The sequence below is a fragment of the Octodon degus genome, unplaced genomic scaffold, assembly GCF_000260255.1.
Source record: "Octodon degus isolate 3935 unplaced genomic scaffold, OctDeg1.0 scaffold00012, whole genome shotgun sequence".
Classification (NCBI taxonomy): domain Eukaryota; kingdom Metazoa; phylum Chordata; class Mammalia; order Rodentia; family Octodontidae; genus Octodon; species Octodon degus.
The window spans coordinates 7,115,419-7,120,980 of NW_004524588.1; the positions used below are offsets into that span (position 1 = coordinate 7,115,419).

The 5,562-nt window shown below is 40.2% G+C and overlaps 1 pseudogene; it reads right to left on the reverse strand.

Annotated features, from left to right (window-relative positions):
- Positions 1 to 293: 293 nt before the first annotated feature.
- Positions 294 to 1,522, reverse strand: LOC101591843 (annotated as a pseudogene).
- Positions 1,523 to 5,562: the final 4,040 nt, after the last annotated feature.

Genomic DNA, 5,562 nt, shown 5'->3' on the forward strand with positions numbered 1-5,562 from the left:
AAGATAAAACACCTCAGGAATGTACATCTAATTGACACTACATTGCATTAATCAATAGCTGCACTTTTTGCAAACTGTGGCTATGACAGTCCTGAACCAGAAAAGTTTCCTGCTTAAGCTGCAGTAACTTTTCTGACTATGGATCATCACTCCTTATGTGGCAGATTTTTACAGTTCCTCTAATGCATTTGGGACAACTGTCTCAAAGTAACCTGCAGCTTTCCTGTCAACTCCTCGCTGTCCCTCCTGCTAAGAACTGTAGCCCTTTTCTGTTGTTTTTTTTTAAAAAACCTTCTGCTACCATATCCACCACTTCTACCACCAGATCCATAACCACCACTGTAGGGACTGCTAGAGCTTCTTCCACCAAAACTGGCCCCTAATGGGTCCATAGTTTGACTGCTGTTGTCCATTATAATTTCCAAAATCATTATAGTTCCCACCACCACCATAGTTACCATCACCAAAATTTCCTCCTTCATTATAACCATCATATCCTCCTCCACTACCATTGTATCCACCACCTTGGTTTCCATATCCTGGTGCACCACCACCATACCCTCCTGTACTACTGTAACCAGGACTACCACCATAGTTTCCACAATCACCTCCTCCATAACTACCTCTGCTGCCATCTCCTTCACCACCGTAACCTCCTCTTCCACCAAAGTTTCCACCATGGCCAAAATTCCCTCCACCACCTCCAAAGTTTCCTCGATGACCCAGAAAGTTTCCAGATCCACCTCCATGGCCTCTTTGTGATCCAGCAAACTGTATCTCTTGTTTAGAAAGGGCACTTTTCACTTTACAATTATGCCCATTAATAGTGTATTTCTGAACAACAATTTTATCAACTGTGTTATGATCATCAAAAGTTACAAAACAAAGCCTCTTTTTCCCACTCTGTCTGTCTTCCATAACTTCTATGGCTTTAATCTTGCCATATTTTTCAAGGTAGTCTCTCAAGTTATATTCTTCTGTGTTTTCTTTAATACCACCAACAAAAATTTCCTTCACTGTTAGATGGGCACCAGGCTTTACTGAATCCTCTCTAGAAACAGCTCTCTTTGGTTCCACTACACGCCCATCAACTTTGTGTGGTTGAGCACACATTGCTGCATCCACTTCTTCAACACGAGTAAGTCACAAAACTATGGCGTCTGGAGCGTTCTTTCTGTCTGTCTGTCTGTCTGTCTGTCTGTCTGTCTGTCTTTTTTTTTCAGAACTGGGAATTGAACTCAGGCCCTTGCACTTGTCAGGGAAGTGCTTATTCTACTGAGCCATCTCCCAGGCCCCCTCGGGAGCATTTTGTTTGAGGATCTCTCATTACCACACAATCTGTGAATGTGCCCCATTTCTCAGAGTGTTTTCTTAAACTATGTCAGTAGCTTTAAAACTCAGACCACCAATAAAATAGCTTCTTCAACTGCTCTGGTTCCTTTGGATCATGGTCCTCCTCCCACTGGCGACAGTGATGGCTGGAATTGGGCTGGAGGCAACTGGGCAGCAGTTTTACCTCCATTTTGAGAGAATTTGTATGCTATCATCTTTACCAAATTCCACTGCCCAAAGCAAGTCACTAGCCTAGCCTAGATTCTTGGAATGAGGAAATGGATTTTAGTTCTTCATGTGAGAACTGCAGATTCATACATACTGTAAAGAACATAGTTACAGAAAGCCATAATAATTCAGGTTATAAGAGGATCAATCTATGCAAGAGCAAATCAACAAACAGATAGGAAATGCTAGTTGAACCCACTGTGGACTCAGACATATTGCAAGAGATTGTAAGACAGAAAACTTATTTAGTGCCTAAGTTTCTTGGAAACAATAGGTGAATTAAACTAGGGGCCTGTCCCTTCTGACTTTTTTCTTCCCTTTACCTAGGCAATGTTCCCAACAGATGTTCAATAAGGTGACAAATGTTCAAAAAATTTTAAAACAGCAGATGATATTAATTGTAAAATCTTAATGTCCAGAGTAATTTAACCAAAAGTGCCAGAGTAAATAGTCATGTGAGTGTTCCAGAGATATGAAGATTAATTATATAGTGAGAATCAGGGACTTCTGTTTACAGACAACGAGCTAAATTCTCACAGCAGCTCCAGAGAAGACTTGGAATTAATGGCTAATTTCAAACAAAGCATTTAATGTCACCACTTGAAATGTTTCAGTAATAATTCAAAAGGTTTAATTCTAAGCCACTTATGATTAAATTTCAAATATGCTAAGGTATTATTAGACATTTATGGGAAAAATCATTTTTCCCCATGCAAATTAAATGTTCTTCTTTGACAATTATTCAAGTTATGATGGGGGTTCTTGTTTCCTTTTAATTATAGCCCAAACACTTATATAGATAAAGCGGCAATATGATCACTATTTCATTTTGGAACCATTATTACCGAAATGCAAAATATCTCAATCTCTAGCCCTCTCCCCCTCCCCCTAGGTTTTCTTTTTAATCCCATAAAAGCATCTGTCTTTGATTTCAAGTGGAGTACCTGCTGTGCAGGATGCGATGCTAATCCAATTTGTGTGTAACAAAACCAAATGGGCTGAAATGAACTCTGCATTTTAAAGATGTTTTTGTTTAATCATCGCCATCACTCCTCTTTAATGAATGCATAATCAAGTTAAACTTCAGGCAAGAAATGGAATGACTCTTCTTAAGACAGGAAAAGCAGTCTTGTGATATCCCTCATTGCTGATCTGCCTCCTATTCCTGGGTTGGCAGGAAAGAAACCAGAAAGATTTTCAAATGCATGTTATGGCAAACTGTTGTGAACCGTGGTATGAGCAGCATGGCTGCTCATTTTTTTTTCCTGATTTCTTTAAAAATAATTATAATTAGTGTTGATGGCAAGAGTCAAGGTTGCAGAGTTCCTAGGCCCTCGTTTCAACTTCCTGCCTTTGGCATGTCACAAAGATAGGCGATGCAGTGTGGTAGTTCAAGAGTTTAGCAGAGGACACATCAAGGCATTTCTGCGCTATGTGTATCTAGTCGAAATGTTGGCATATAATTTCCTAAGTGAAAACTCCCACGGCTCTTTCCTTTGGAAGAAGAGAGTCTCCTACAAAGAGTTCAAGGGTCACACTGCTTTTGGACAGTCATAGTGCTGTTCAAATAGATCAATTACATACAAGGAAAAGAGATGAGAAAATGTTTTATAATGGCAGGCCCTTACAGATCATTGAATTTACTCACTTTTTGAGGTGATCAAGCCAAGCATGAAACGTGCCCTGGTGAACATGGGGTCAAGATGGTCAATGAGTGGCAAAAGCACAGCTGAAATGCTGCTCTCCCACCCTCTGTTTGAGTAAAGCAACATGAAAATGCAATTTTTGTTGCTACAAGACAGAGATGGCAGAATGCAGAAAAGGTATATGTTCTAGAAGGATCACTAGCTGATGAACTTTTTAATTGAGCTTTGTAGTCACTGAGTGTGGATAATAAGAGGGTTAGGTAAGAAGTGTGCATCTCAAAGTACCATTTTCAAGCAAAAATCTAGGCATTTGTAAGGATAGTAGAATGCAGAACTTTCTTTCTTTGGATTACTTTTAATGGATAAGAATTGAAATTGGTTTATTTATAACTGAGGCTATGTGATGGGATTTGCAAAACTAACAGCTTGAACACCTGTTATTATGCCCCAAATTCCAACATTGCAAGTTATTTTTATGTGATAAGGCGTTGTCTTTTCTTAGAGGAAAATTCCACAGGGGCAATAACACCGAGTCAGCATCTTGTTCTTTGCCATAATTTCAAAAAGCTCATCAACTTCCTTTCTAATTAGAAACCTGTTATTGGGAGCAAAGTCCTGTGACCATACAGGACTGCTGGTTGTGATGATTGGTGGAAAAGTTAAAGAAGGTTAGACCATGGCCCTTGAGTTGACTGTGGCAGGTGGTGAGAAGCAAGGGGACAGACCCCATCAGAGGCAGCCTCAAAGCCAGGTGCTGTATTCACAACTTGTTGGAGGGCAGCTTCCCTGAGTTGGGTGGTCTAGATAGAGGGCAGCTATACCAGTGTATGTTCTGAAGGTCTTATTCGTGGAGTTCCTTTGTCTCTGATCTGTTTAGCTGCTTCTTTCCATTTACCTGCCCCAGTCAGATAAGGATTTGCATCTCAAATTGTAAATTTTTTCATGTGATGGAAAAAAATTTAAAGCATAGTAATTAAAATATTATAGGAAAGAAACATTTGCTTACTATTTTATATTTGAAAATTTATTTTATCCTTTATCAGAGCACTGCCGAACTTTCTCTCTCTCTCTCTCTCTCTCTCTCTCTCTCTCTCTCTCTCTCTCTCTCTTTCTCTCTCTCTCTCTTTCATTTTAGGTACCAAGGATCACACTCAGGACCTCATGCTTGCCAGGCAAGAAATGGAATGATTCAGCTTATGTTGCTGAGCTATCTTCCTGGCCCCAACATCTTTCAATAATATGATTTCAGGAATGTTTAAAGATGCATGTGTTCTTTCTTCATTGAAAGATTTCTCATCCCAAATTGTACTAGCCAGCCAATGAAACCTCTTTACTCTAAACGCTTTTTCATTTTTTAAATACTGTAATAAATCTCCTTTTAATATTGGTATCTTCTGCAAGCCAAGACCAGACTACAATACTACAATATGTGAAAATAGATTGAATCAAGTTTCTCTCTCTCTCTCTCTCTCTCTCTCTCTCTCTCTCTCTCCCCCCCCCGTTATAATCATCACGTACTTTGCTTTAATATGGTAGATGATTTTGAATAGTAGGTGTTTACAAATAAGATTATTGGGGAATGTATACTTGCCAGTGTGATTCTAGATGACAGTATGCTAGTTACCAAAGGTATTGCTGGCAACAATTCACAACAATTATTAGACCAGAAGCATCTTGAGATCCTTTCAGCACAAGAGAGAGAGAGTCTGTGTCCAAATCCTAACGTCTTTGTGCAGATCATTCAGTTGTTATCAACCTGCGTGGCCACTGGATGTCCCCAGTCTTCCTCAAATGCAGCTGAGGCATCACTTAACTGGCAGTTAGAAAAACAATGCGTTTCAGAGGGAACCTTCGAAAAGGTCCTGCAAGAGATTGGAGCTCTTAGCAGCACTGCCTGCCCCTGCCTTTGGTAATAGCAGCGTGGATTAGAAAGGGGTGCCTTCTGAGACTGAATTCAGTGGGAAGAATTCTTTGGGGCACCCTACTCAGTGTCCTTGGATATTTACTTTCAGAATTCTTTCCAGTGCCCAGTTTTTCTCAAAAGCTCTAAAGGGGTGTAAGTCTGAGGATGCTTCCATTATTTATTAGAAGTGAAATAAGTATGAGCTGGGAAGGTCACAAGATGGGAGGGTGAGAATGCCCACTTCGCAAAATATATAGAAACTGCCTCCTGAGAGGAATGATGTAAAATATATGAAAGGTCTGAATTTTGGCTACTCAGTGGTTGTATTCTGCCAGGTGAGAGCTGGGCAGGGCCTGCCTCACTTGGGAACGCAGAGTTAGGAGGTTGGATTTGATGTCTTGTTCCATGACTGTGGACAGCATACTTGGAGTCAGAAGCTCAGGTCTTTATCTG